The sequence below is a fragment of the Podarcis gaigeae genome, assembly GCF_964106915.1.
Source record: "Podarcis gaigeae genome assembly, chromosome: 1".
Classification (NCBI taxonomy): Eukaryota; Metazoa; Chordata; class Lepidosauria; order Squamata; family Lacertidae; genus Podarcis; species Podarcis gaigeae.
This window is the reverse complement of record NC_139678.1, coordinates 28,038,371-28,053,338: the sequence shown is the minus strand read 5'-3', so window position 1 is coordinate 28,053,338 and position 14,968 is coordinate 28,038,371.

Genomic DNA, 14,968 nt, shown 5'->3' with positions numbered 1-14,968 from the left:
AAATGCATTATATTAGGAAATGCTGCTTTGCAAAAATTTGTATCTTAGGTAAAATGCATACAAAACAATGCGTAATAGGAGAAATTCGCACCAATTGCTGACAAATGTTCATGAGGACATTTCTCTTTTTTAAAAAATTGTGAACTGTGGAAATGTCAGGAGATGAACTTCAGTCTTGAAAAATGAGAAACTGAGAGAATCCAAAATGGACAGATTTGCCTGGGCTCATAGAAACCTGCTGTCCATCAGAGCAGACAATATTGAACTAATTGGACAAATATATTTGTTATATGGCAGCTTCTGGTATTCCTGTAAAACAGCAAGAAACTATGCTTGAGGGTATTGTCCTTTGTGCCAGCTTTTTTTTAAAAAAAAGTATTAAAATGATTGAATAGGCATAAAATAACCCACAGGCTTAGTACCCCAAGTGGCACTGAAGCCACTGCAACATGGTTCCTTCCCACAATCCTCAGTGATAGCTGTATCCAGCGGTCAAGTGGGTAAAATATATTCAATGGCTTTATCCCACGGTGGCACTGCCCTGCTGGAAAACATAGTTGAATGTTGCTGCAAATTGGCACCCTCTCATGACAACAGCTTTCTCATCAGGTTACCAAGCAGGACAGAAATTAGTCTCATGCAGCTAAAGTTGCCATGAGAAAGAGCCTTTAGATGTGAGGTGGAAGTGGGGTGGAATGACTGGAATTAAGTACGGTATGTTGCAAGTTTTATAAGAGGAGTGGTATTTCACTTGCCTGTCCCCAACCCTACGTTCTGAGCTGTTCTCAATAATGTGGCGGACCTACTGAAAGTGGCATGGGCAGAACGAGAACCCTTCTAACCTTCCCCATTTTGGTTTTTTTATCGCTTGACCCCTTCCCTTTCCCTAGTGTGTTCATTTTTTGCTTGTGTGATGACTCGGCCACCTCAAGCCTGGAAGCTCTGCCTTAAGTAAGTGTGAGGTGAGGCTTGAAAAATTATTTTCCCTGTCTTGGGGTAGGTCCGTTTTTGATTTATTTGTGGCCTACAGCCAATCTTAGGTCATTGCTTTGTCCACTCCAAGAAGTTGGTGCTCACCTTCCTTACCTTCTGAGGCTTGAGAAATGCTGGTATTTATGCAAATCAAAGGGAAATGTGCTCTTTTCAACTTCTTCTAAGGTATGTTTTCATTTCTGAAGTTTTTGTTAAAAAAAACAAATTGGACAATAAACAAATGCTTAAATAAAGGAGTCTGAGCATGTAAAGAGCACCCTTCTACCCACATTCCCTTCAGGAGTGCCAGCGAAAGCAGTTTTCTCTGAGAAGTTCTGTATATTTCCCAGCAAAAGAGGAGCCCACTCCTCAGCCACATCCTCCATTATTCTAGAAAAAGGAAGGCATCCTCCATTATTCTAGAAAAAGGAGGGAGGCAAAGTAATGGCTTGTGTCTTTAAAAAAAAATGTTGGAAAAAATACATTTTAAAGAAATAAAGCAGCTAGTAAATAATTCACAGCACAGTCCTTGGCACGCGCTGCGTCCACTGGGGATAGCTCCAAGGTAGATAGGCATAGATTTACAGTGTAGCTGCAATCCTACCCATGTTTATTCAGGTGTGAGTCACACAGTGTTCAAGTGAATTTACTCCCAGGCATGAGTGTCCAAGTGGGGCCAATTGCCACCCCCACATGAGCCATACTACACAAATTCCCAGCTTTCTTTTAAAAAGAAGTATCAATGCAATTTAAACCCAAGATCTGCTAGAGAGTTTGTATTCAGTGGGTCTTAGACTTTTGTCAGGGCTAGGTCAGCATAATTTCTTCACCCTGGCTGAGCCAGTGATTTGCATATGACCTCCAAAGCAGACACTATGGGGAAGGGACAGGACAGGGCAAGGAGGGATGCCCTATTCATCTCAGTCATCTGACCTAGGGCCAAATCCTTGAAAATTGGTCCCACACTTAGCCAGGATTAGCCCATCCAAGAGGCTCCTGAACAGAATTTGGGTTGGAGTGACATGCCAACATCAGTTATGCCACCTTCTTATAGTTAGGATTGCCCTGTACGTTCCTAGTATTTGTATAATCTGAGAAAGCAGTATCATTATTTTGAGAGAAACTAGTCTGCTCCTCTCTTTCAGTGCTTTTCTTTGCCCCCACACTCAGAAAGATTCCTGCAAACGCCCATATCCCCAGTAAGTGAGTACAGGATCGCAGTATAACTGATTAATCACATGAGATAGCCATATTATTTTGTGGAGACAAAAGTGGAGTTGTTCTTTTTCTAAATCTCATTTACTGTTGTATTTATTTATTTATTTTTAAAAATTTTAAGTCTTTAGTATACATCAATCTACATAAAACTTAAACAATACACTTCAATATATACAGTGCATACATTACCTACATACATACATACCCAACATAAACACACCATAGATATTAGACTAAAAAGTCTAAAAAGTGGAGTTTTGTGACATCTTAAAAGACTAATATATTGACTATGGCGTAACAACTTTGTGAATTAGAGGCAACTTTATCAGATGCCTCACATGCTATTTTCACAGTTAACATATTAGAAATAGAGACAGGTATTAGGGCTAAGACAAAAGGTATCAGAACAGATATTTCACCTTGTTTGTCAATAAAGCATTTCTGAAACGGCCATCAGGTTTAGGGGGAGGGTAGAATGGTGAAAATTGGGATGCAGTGAAACAGTGTGATTATGTAGCATTGCTCTGATAAAGATTTGGCATTTTGTTTTTAGAAAGGCAGCACCTAAGCAGTGCCATTTTTTCACCCAAAGGTGAAACTTCTGTGGATCAATTTTGCCCCCAACCACAATTTAACTTACCATATCCCCTCCCCCAAAATAACTCCCATTTTGCTCCCTGCTAATGGCATGAGGGAAATGGTAAATGCATTTTGACTCAGACTCAGAAAGCCATTCTCTTTGAAAGGAAACTACAACCCACTATTTTCCAGAAAACACAACCCTAGCAAGCTGTTGACATGGCTTACCATCCACACTGACCTTGTGCTCCATTCTTTCCTGGGTTTTCTGCAAAATTGTTTTCAGCAGTAAAGAGCATGTTTTTGCAGGAAAGGCACCAGGACAAAACAAAAACTAAAAAATGCTCAGTCATGGACCTGGAAAGCTCAGACCTGTGCCTAGAGCACAGGTAAGTGTGAATGAGTTCACAGTTGCTCTGCCCACCATCATCCCCTATAAAAACAGTCTACAAGCTACCAGGAATGTTATCTCTGCTGTTGCCACAGCACTTCTGGCCATCCATCTTCGTTATTTTATCCTTACCATGATTTCAAATTTGGGAATTGGCTTATATCTTAGCTGGCACTGCCAGGCAGCTCTATAGTTTGCCAGAGCAATGCTTCTCAAGCTCCTCACCACAGGAAGGAGGCTTCTGAGAAATTCCACCAGGATTTCAACAACATCCATTCCACCTTCAGCCTGAGTCTAGCTGGCATCCACATGACAGGTTTGCCTTTGGGCACTATGAGATGGATATATAAACACTGCCTTATGGGAAATCTCATGCCTGCTGCAAACACCTTCAAACGTCCAACTACCACCCACAACACAACACACAGCCCACAGTCAAGCTGTATAATATAACCACACTTGTTCCAGTGCATTTGGTCAAAGAATCACACCTGAAAAATTTGCAGCAGGTATACTTAACGCTGCAATACCAACCCAATTGATAAAAGCGAGAGTATTATCAGAAGTTGTCTTCTGCATAAAAGTGACAAAACATACGTAAACTGGCTTCTATAGATAAAACTGTTGCAACATATTCTCAGTGACCTACATCTCATCCTAGACCAACAATTGGATCAACCATTTAACATACACACAAACTCAAGGACTAACAGTGCAATCCTATAAATGTCTGCTCGGAAGACGCTTAGTTCAGAGTTCAGTTGGGATTAATCCCGGGTAAATTGAATTAGGATTGCAGCCTAAGGTTGCAGTCCAAACCTCTGACTGACTGGCAGTGGCAGGGCTTGATGGAGTGGCATGGTCACCATTAACTACGATCCCACTCATATTGGCTAGGACTGAAGGTGGGAGGAGGTAGCATGCTTCTTTGCTGCACCAACTCCCAGGCCTGTTACTGCCACATAATGCCAGCAGGGCTGCATTAGGATCCAGTCGACCCTGTTCTGACCCAATTCTGCCACTCTGCTCTTAAAACACCCCATTTGGGGGGATTTCAGCTAGCTGTCATTAGCAGGAATACTGCCACTGGTAATTTCCACCCACCCACTGTTTTGGCGGGTGCATAGGGTGCTCCTAGCTGGCAGGGCTCCCTCATTGAAGGTGGAGCTTCCCTGTCAGTGAAACCCAGTAGAGCTAGGCATGGCTGGGCAGAGAGTTGCCTTCTCCCTCTCCAGACCCACTCCAGCATGGCAGATTGTTTGGCTTGAATTGTTCCGTAAATCCTGAAGCAAATCCAGAGTCCACCTCTGTCCCCCATAGCTTCTCACGTACCCCTGACTTCAGCCATATTGACACCTGCTATATGCTGGCAATGCTTGTCTGCTCTCTCAATAGAACAGTAGTTTCCGTGTATGGGAATAGATGGATACACGTCCAGTCTCAGATTTTCCAATAATCAGATATTGATGGCAGAACAATCCAGTCTTTAGGGCCCAATCTGCATATTCAGTAGAAAGTGGTAGCAAGACTCTTCATGTGGACAGTATTATTTCAGATGGCAAGTAGGAAACAAGTCTCTTCAATGAAAAATGCTCATCAAGGTTAGAGATCCTGGTCTGCTCTTTCTATATTCTGCTAATTTTCTGTTTCCAGAGGGCTTTAAAAAATGTAGGGAGCCAATGAAAAAATCTGAGCTCCACCTGAAATCTAAAGTGACGCAGTTCATTTTGCCCACCTCAGAATTATACCGACGCATTCTGCTGCAGGTGTAGAACAAATCTAAGTCCTCATACAATGAAATAAAGACTTCAAAATGGAAGCTCTGGGATGCAATTGCTGAACTAGAGTTCGTAAGCCAGTTCTGTTTAATTCATACAATTGGGACTCTGAATTTACATTCTAATAGTTGTTGGTTTTTTTAAAGACATATGTTAGACATACATTATTATCATGGTGCTTGCAAAACCATTCATCATAATAATAATAATAATAATAATAATAATAATAATAATAATATAATACCCATATTGCTGATGTCATATGCCAGACCAATATTACCAGTTGGAGAAGAGTCAGAGAAACACATAGGTCTTCAGAAATGCTGACAATCCAATAAGGTCAGTGCATGCCTGATTCCTGAGGGGAAGCTGTTCCACATACTGCAATTTTAGTCAAATGATCAATTATATTTGCAAAAAGGTGAAAACAATATTTCTAAACCAGGAAGCATACCTTGCTTTTAGAATGTGCGTATATGTGTCATCTTAGAAGAGGCATTTCCTCTGTGTGTAAGAGAACGCCTCTCTCAATATGCCACTTTATTGTAAGTACTTGTATTAATAGTAATGCTTTATAAGTACTTGTATTGATTATGACCATCATCATTTCTTTTTAAAATCTCTGGCTAACTGGGATCACTTTTTTCTCAATTAAAAGTTTTTAATCAAGTACCAACCAACCAATGGCTCGTTAAATGCCTGGTGCTTGCTGTTGTGAATCTGCTTTTATCTTGTATGTATTTGGAACCTACATGAAAATGTCAGAGACCTGCTGCTACCCGTTGTAGTGCATGGCCTTTGGAGCCGACTGTTAAAAAAAAATAAAAACCCCTATTTGTGTGTGTGCATTTTATTTGAATAGAACACATTTGCTGGAATGGGATCTCATGAATGAAAACTTGAGTCCCGATGAATCTGTTGAGGTACCACAATTTTCTTTGTTATAAATAAGTTATCAGGCTGGAATTAGGGCAAGCTGTGGGGTCCTGTATTTAATAATGCATTGACAGAATCCATACCTGGGAAGTCTCCAGAAGTGGAAAGCCCATTTGATCAACACAGGTGTCAAGAGTGTTGGCAGCATTGTTCCACAAAACAAAATCCTGGAAGGCATAAGAGGCAACCAACTACAAAAGAAATATTTGCTTTATGAAGACACCCCCAGCAGTAATCACATAGTCTCTTCAAAAACTTGGACAAAGCAGAAATGCAGACTGGAGAAGAAAGTGATATGGTTGTCAGATCTCCCAGTAATTATGATGATTTACTGCTGGGGACTTCGAACTTCAGATGAAGACCTGGAAATACAGCTCAGTTGTGGCTAGTATGTGTGGTAAAGAGCATGCTCACTTATAACTTTCTCCCTCCCATCATAAGGATCTATAAATGGTCATAAAATAGGGAAAAGGAAGGGTAGCCATTGCCTCTCTTTGGTGCATTTACCACAGACAATATGATGAGGTAAAAATAATCAGGAGGTACTTTAATCTAACCTTTCGATTATAATTAGTTTTCCACCCAAGCTAATTGCTTCCTGTTAAATCTGGAGTAATTTGCCTTCTCCGGGGTGACCATGAAACATTATAATGGCGAGGATGCAGCACTGAATGTAAGAAAAATGATTATGTGGTTTATTATTATTGTTATTATTATTATTATTATTATTATTAGTCACTTGTTGCACAAAGGTCTCCAAGCATTTGACAGCATATTCAGAAACTTAAGCATACATAAGTGTGACATTATAACGTTAACACAGTAACAAAAAAACCACTTGCAATTCATAAAAAGTGCACACAGAGAGACACAAATACACACAACAACTCTCCACCCATAAAAGCAGCAGGAAGATTTGACAGCACACTAACAGCAAAAAATCAACACAGACCATCCAAAACCTGGGGGAAAGGTAAGTTTTTACCTGGTGTGAAACAGACGCCAGCAAAGGTGTCAGGCGGACCTCACTGGGAGAGACAAACATTTCACAGAATTGAAAAGATCCTTTCCCTTGCCTTTACCCTAGGAGACTCCTTCCAAGAAGGGGTCTGGTGAAGAGCCTCATATGAAGATCTATGGGAGGAATTCAATGTAGCACTATAGCAATAATTCTATTTCAGCTTGCCAGATGGAACCATCCCACCTGTCCTCCCTTTATGTGTTGCTCCGGGGGTTCTCCCATTGCCAGTGAGCCAATTTGGGGTCACAGAGAAGGAAGGAAGCCCCATTGCACTAGTGGAAGTCCTTGCACAGACTTGTTAGCGGAATCCAGCTCTGTGGGTCTAGGTAAGTTCATATTGGGAGAAGCATTCCAGAAGATATTGGGGTCCTGGTATGCTTGGGTAGCACCACTTGTCCCTCTGTCTTTCCTCCTTTTATTTCACTCTTGTGCTGTGAGCATCCTGGGATGTGCATCACCCCTTCCCCCCTCCCCTCCACTTTCCCCCTTTTGCCGCTTCGTCCCAGCAAAACTCGGTATTTGGTCTTTGGCCTGTGATCTCAAGGCTTGTCCAAGTGCTTACCTGACAACGGACCCTTTCACTTTATTGCCAAGAGCAGGGTCATGCTAGCCCCGCTCTGTGACCTATCTGTAGAAAAGAAGCCTGTGAGTTAGCAGGATTCCACACAATCAGGAGTCCCAATCACAATGAAGCATCCATGCAAACAGCTACATGTGCTGTTTACAGAGTTTGTTGGGAAAATGCTCCCAGGGAAGGTGCCAACTTCCCAAGACACTGGGCTTCTCTCCAGTGGTCACTCTCTGGCTGGAATTCTACCTCAGTCCAGAGAGACCTGTGATAAGCAACCCCTCCCTCCTGAGAGGAGCACACTCGCATTCTTCTGCCAGTCCATCACAGAAGAAAGAGACAGTCCGTAGTCTACTTACTACTTTATTAAGACTGTACAAACATGACTGCTCTCCTGAGCAGTATAACACAATAGTCTCCGACTCGACTCAAGCTTCTACTCAGAAGCAAAAGTAACTCACAGTAACTCCCCAGTTACAATGAGAACTGGCTGAGACTTCCTATTTCATGCTCAGAGACATCACATGATGTCAACAATGTAGCTGCCTGCTCGCAGCTGGTGGGATCTGAAATCCTCCCCCATTTTAGGTAACACTAGTAACAGATTTTACTTGCTCATCCTTTGTCTCCCAATCCAATAATATCTTATACATTTTAGACAACACTTTAACATTACATTCCAACAGAACTCTCTCCAGTTGTGATATTTGCTCCACAAAACCTTGTTTCCGATCTCTCTTAAATACTTCGTTCAAATGATGATATTGTATCCGTGTTGTTAACTTTCCTGATAAATTCTTAAATTCTTTTCATTTAAACTCTTCTCCCTCCTGTTTTAATAAATTTCTATAAGTTGTCCAACCTTCCATCATTTTCTTTTTCTTTACCATTATGAGAGCCAAAGTGGTGTTTTTGTCTGCAATAATTTTTTTATATTTATCCCAGACTATGTACAATTTTTTCCTAATTATATGATTTTGTGTACTTTCACCTTTTCATACCACAAATAGGCATGCCAACCAAAAATATTACCATGACTTTCTAAATCTAAGATATGTAGATTCCCCAATGACATCCATTCCTTCAACCAACAAAGATAAGATGCTACATAGTATAAATTCATATCTGGCAGGGAGAAACCTCCACTCTCTTTTGCATCTATCAATATTTTATATTTTATTCTCAGTTTTTTCCCTTGCCAGATATATTTAGAATTATATTTTTGCCACACACTGAAACACTTTACCTAACAGTGAAAGTTTCATTCTGTCCCAAATTTTCAAAATCATTTTAATATCTTCCCAGCTTTTTAAATAATAATCTTTATACAGATTTATATTATTTAACCATACACCTAGATACTTAAGCTTTCTTTCAATCTTTAGACCTGATACATCTTGTAATTTATTTTTACTCTCAGCATTCATATTTTTTTACCATGAGTTTGATTTTGTCTTTATTAATCTTAAGACCTACTACATCCCCCCCAAAAAGTATAAATCTCTTATAATGCTTTTGGGATTGACTCTATTGGTTCTTCTACAGATCTCACCACATCATTCGCAAATGCTTTTATTTATATTGTCTCTATCCCACTCTTATACCTTTAATTTCTTGATTACATCTTATTCTTTGCTCCAGTACTTCTAAAACTAATATAAACAACAAGGGTAACAACGGGCCGCCTTGCCTTGTTCCTTTAGTTATTCTGCAATTCGCAGTCAGGACATTATTTACTACCATTTCACCAGAGCCTTCACTGGCAATCATAAACCATAAATTAAAAAGTCCTCATTAGTGAAGTGAGGGGCTGGCAGACCCAACAGACGAAGCTCTCAAGACTGGCCTCTGGGGTAGGGGAGAGTGGGCGTTTAAAACCCTCTATTTATTAATTTTTTAAGAGAGGAGGAAAATTGACACATGCAGAGTAAACATAGTGCGGGTTTATGCTAAGAACATTTCTGCTTCAGAGCAGTTATCTCTCATTGCCAGAATAGCCCTAAGGATTAAGATGGTTTATAGGGATCAAATGCCTTGGAGATTTATTATAGCGCTGACTGTTTACCCATTCGCATTAAAATACTGAGCCAGTCTTATTTCTCTCTGTGTGCATCCCACTCTCTCTTTACACTCAGCCATTCTTTCTGCATATGCACTATCTCTCACATGCATGCATTCTCTCTCCTTCTCCCCAGAACATTTTCTCCCTCAGCCTTCCTCGTCTGGGGACTGAATTCTTAATGGTCATTCTTACAGTGGGGGTAGAGATCAATATCCGCAGGTTCTTCGGTGCCATAGGTAGAACAGGTAGAGTCAGCAATCTGAGGCATGTCTCTCTATGCCTGGGTCCAAACAGCAAATGCACACGGGTGCAAATCCTTGTCCCACACCTGGAATGAAGATGTGGAAAGACAGGAATGGTTAAAAACATTGCATTTATTAAAACATGACAATGAGGAGCTTGTGGCAATCACAGCTATCAAGTGTGGGCTGGTATTATAACCTGCACAGGCAGATGGAAAAATCCATCTGCTGCTAGCAGCCAAAGCTCCTAACACCAGCTCCATCACCCAAGCTGGTACAATGGGAAGCAAGTTGCATATTTCCATAAAGAGAAGCTGCGGGCATGTGATCTGACAGGTGCCAGTTTTATCTGTTCACACTAAATATCCCACAGAAAACCAAGCGGCCAAAATAAAACCCATGCAATAGTAATTGAACTATAATGTTTCCACCATGGGGGTGATTTGTGCAGCTTTTATGTCATGGGTGCAGAACCTGTATCCCTCTAGACATTCCTAGATGAACATGAGCTTGCCTTCATTGCAAAACCACACATTGTGGAGAAAGGGTGCTTCCCCCCTCCCAAAGCAGTAGCTTTTTATCTACGTCTCCTCCGCGGTAATGCTTAATGCAACTAATCCAGTGACTTGACACCTTCTTCCTAAGGCCCCGCCTGCACAATACAGTTCAAGCAGCACCACACTGCTTCAAACAGTCATGGCTTCCCTCAAAGAGTGGCATGCTGAGAATTGTCGGGAGACCCCCTATTCCCCTTCTCGGTCAAACCCTCTTCCCAGGGAGCTCTGGGAACTGTAGGGCTGTGAGGGGGTCTCCTGGCAGCTCTCAGCACCCTGATCTACAGTTCCCAGGATTCTTTGGGGAGGCCATGACTCTCTAAGGTAGCATGATACCGCTTGAAATGGTTAGTGCAGATGCGACCATAGCGTTCCCTTGTCTCCACAATGGAAATGGAATAATAAAGGAAGGAACACGTTCTGTGCTTGGCTTGCTGAACTACAGCAGAGAGGGAAATAAAAGCAGGCGTAGGATTGCTGCTTTCTGCTGTAGCTGGGTCTGCTCTGTAATTTGCAGTTCCTGCCTCAGTTTAGCACCTCACCTGGGCACATTCCTTTTGCAGCATTGCACCTCCTACTTACTTGCTAAGCTGACTGTTTCAAACTGAGCAGTCTGTGGGGTAACGCTTGATGAAGCACTAGCATTCTCTTATATAAGGCACATGTAATACTTCCCTGCTAAGCAAGTACTGTGTTTCTGAAGCTTATCCTTTGAAAACTTGTGAGATGGGAGGCAAGCCCCTGTTGTGGTGATTTCACTGGGTAAAATGATTCAGGTGTCACTACCTACTGCAAACACCAAAAGGAATTATAGCTTAAATAAAGAGACCCGCTACAAAGGGAAGAGTTTCTCTGATTATGTATCTTCACTGAAATAGCCCAATCATCCCCATTGGATCCACATCCAGGCCTCACACAGATTCAAAGAACAAACACCAGTGAGTTTACATGCTTGCTTTAATGTAAGAACGGTCCAAGGCGGAGTATTTGTCTCCATAGTATGGCTTAGCATTGTTGCTTAGCAACAGCATTCTCAACAGCCCAATTTGATGGTGGGTCGGAGCGACTTGCATGGAGACGTCCAGAAGTGGTAATTTGCATCAGAAAATATTAACATCCATTCCAATTAGGAGCAACACTTTATCTGCTGGTTTATTTATTAAAATGCTTTGCCATGGGGGAATAGAAAATAAAAAAGGGGAGAGAAAATCTTGCTGAGGGAAGGAAACTTGTGGCAGGAGAGGGTAAGCCAGGCCTGCACAGAGTGAATGCAGAGACAGCTACTGTGCAATGCCCATTTATAAATGAGAGAAAGGGATAAAATCAACCACAGGAAAGTGTGTGCATCTTGGAAATAAATTAGAATATATCACAATGGCCAAATGAGCTCACACTTCACATGTAAGGGATGAATGCAATCTTCATTTAATATGTTGTCTTCAAAACTGTGGTGCTAGGAAGTGGGGGGGGGGAGCAACCATGCTGGTTCATGCTGAAAAATGAACCCTCCCACTTGATAGATAAAAACAAAGTGCTGTGCAGGGACTGAGACCAGCTCAGCTGTTTTGTGCTCAGTTTACAGCAAGAGGTATCCACGGTCAGAGGCAATGTGCTTCTGAGAAACAGTTGCTGGAAACTGCTGTTGTTGTTGTTTAGCCGTTTAGTCGTGTCTGACTCTTCGTGACCCCATGGACCAGAGCACGCCAGGCACTCCTGTCTTCCACTGCCTCCCGCAGTTTGGTCAAACTCATGCTGGTAGCTTCGAGAACATTATCCAACCATCTTGTCCTCTGTCGTCCCCTTCTCCTTGTGCCCTCCATCTTTCCCAACATAAGGGTCTTTTCCAGGGAGTCTTCTCTTCTCATGAGGTGGCCAAAGTATTGGAGCCTCAGCTTCACGATCTGTCCTTCCAGTGAGCACTCAAGGCTGATTTCCTTAAGAATGGATAGGTTTGATCTTCTTGCAGTCCATGGGACTCTCAAGAGTCTCCTCCAGCACCACAATTCAAAAGCATCATTTTTTCGGCGATCAGCCTTCTTTATGGTCCAGCTTTCACTTCCATATATCACTACTGGGAAAACCATAGCTTTAACTATATGGACCTTTGTTGGCAAGGTGATGTCTCTACTTTTTAAGATGCTGCCTAGGTTTGTCATTGCTAGAGGAAACTGCTAGAGGGGAGAATTCAAGTCCTGCTCACAGGCTTCCCATAGGTATCTGGCCACTGTGAGAACAGGAGGCTGAGCCATAGCCTCATCCAGCAGCTTCTTCCTAAAAGGTGGACAGTAGTTTTCAAAGTTTTTTCTTGGCCCTCAGTGCCTGAACCTCTCAGCAAGGGGCTCATTCTTTCATCGTGTGTATTTGAGGAAAACAGCCTGTGAGAACCTGGTATTCAGGACATGGTTCATAGCCTTTATTCAAAGAACTTAGAATGATTTATTTACATGATTTATTTATTTTTACATGATTTGTATCCCACCCTTCGCATAGGCCACAGGGAAGCCTACCATAAAAACAAGAAGATTGTTACTACTTAGAAGCCATTTTGACAAGACAGCAGCATATTAATTAATTAATCTTAATAATCACACTGTTGCCTGTGTCCCAGTTCATAATTTCTTTGGAGCAATGGGAAGCATTCAAGCTTAGGAATTCGGATGGACTCCTACTGAAATTCCGCCACATGTTTAATGGGGACACACTTCGAATTCATAAGAACAGTGTTTTTTTCTTTAAAAAATTGTTTAGGGGTACTCGCATTTTGACTCAAGAAAATCACCATTTTATAGTTCAAATCAGGAAAAATGAATACAGTAAATGGACAAAAGTACAAAGATTCACAAAATGTTTCGGGGAATGCGTACCCCCAGAAAAAAAGCACTGCATAAGAACATAAAAAGAAACAGGCTGGATCAAATGAAAGGCCCATCTAGCACTGCATCCTGTTCTCTCATTGGCCAAACAGATGCCCATGGGAAGCCTGCAAGTACTACTTAATTCCACTTTGGGTGTTAGCCTCTAGCTGGCATGAATTTCAGTCCCCTAGCAGTAGAGTGAGAGTCCCATGGACTGCAAGAAGATCAAACCTATCCATTCTTAAGGAAATCAGCCCTGAGTGCTCACTGGAAGGACAGATCCTGAAGCTGAGGCTCCAATAGTTTGGCCACCTCATGAGAAGAGAAGACTCCCTGGAAAAGACGCTGATGTTGGGAAAGATGAAGGGCACAAGGAGGACGAGATGGTTGAACAGTGTTCTTGAAGCTACCAATATGAGTTTGACCAAACTGCAGGAGGCAGCGGAAGACAGGAGTGTCTGGTGTGCCCTCATCCATGGGGTCACGAAGAGTCGGACATGACTAAACGACTAAGAAACAACAACAGCAGTAGATTAGTAACCTTTAAAGAGCAGAGTTTTGTTCCAAGGGAGTCTGCATGAATGCTTATGTGGTACAATAGATATATGCTCACTCTTTACTATAGATTTTTTTTAAAAAATCATATTTTATTAGATTTTACAAAAGTTAACAACCGATAAAAAAAAACCAACTAAAATCACAAAAACAACATACAACACAAAATACACACAGAAAAACAGAAAAAGAAAAACACAAAAAAGAAAATTTAGCATAAAAAACACTCTCTTTCAAATTAACACCCTTCCAAATCTTATTTTCCTAAACTTCCACCCGCCTTCCTTTCTTGTATTCCACTTTATAAATTAATTCAGCAAAATCATTTAATATTCAAATTCATCCTTTGTCCTTCCCTTTATACTCTTATTTATCTTAATCACCAGAACCCCTTCATTTCATTTACAATGCCCTTAGCATTCATAAATTTTACAATATTTTTGTCCTTGATCTCGGATTCTGCCGGTCATTTCTGCCAGTTCCATATAGTCTATTACTTGCATCTGCCATTCTTCCAAGGTGGGTAGGTCTTGTGTCTTCCAGTGCTTTGCGATGAGTATTCTTGCTGCTGCTGTGGCATACATAAAAAAGGTTCTATCCTTCTTTAGCACCAATTGACCGACCATGCCCAGGAGAAAGGCCTCTGGTTTCTTTAGAAAAGTATACTTAAATACTTTTTTCAGTTCATTATAGATCATTTCCCAGAAAGCCTTAATCCTTGGGCAGGCCCACCAAAGGTGAAAGAATGTTCCTTCCATTTCTTTACATTTCCAACATTTATTATCGGGCAAGTGATAGATTTTTGCTAGCTTGACTGGGGTCATGTACCACCTGTAAATCATTTTCATAATATTCTCTCTTAAGGCATTACATGCCGTAAATTTCATACCGGTGGTCCACAACCGTTCCCAGTCAGCAAACATAATATTATGACCAATATCTTGTGCCCATTTTATCATAGCAGACTTAACCGTTTCGTCCTCAGTATTCCATTTCAACAGCAAATTATACATTCTCGACAATACCTTAGCACTGGGTTCTAACAATTCTGTTTCCAACTTCGATTTTTCCACCTGGAAACCATTTTTCCTGTCCAAATTATAGGCCTCTCTTACTTGGAAATAATGTAACCAGTCATGCACCTTATCTTTAAGTTTCTCATAACTCTGCAATTTCAATTTGTCCCCCTCCTGTTCCAGAATTTCCCAATATTTTGGCCAATTCGATCCCATATTAG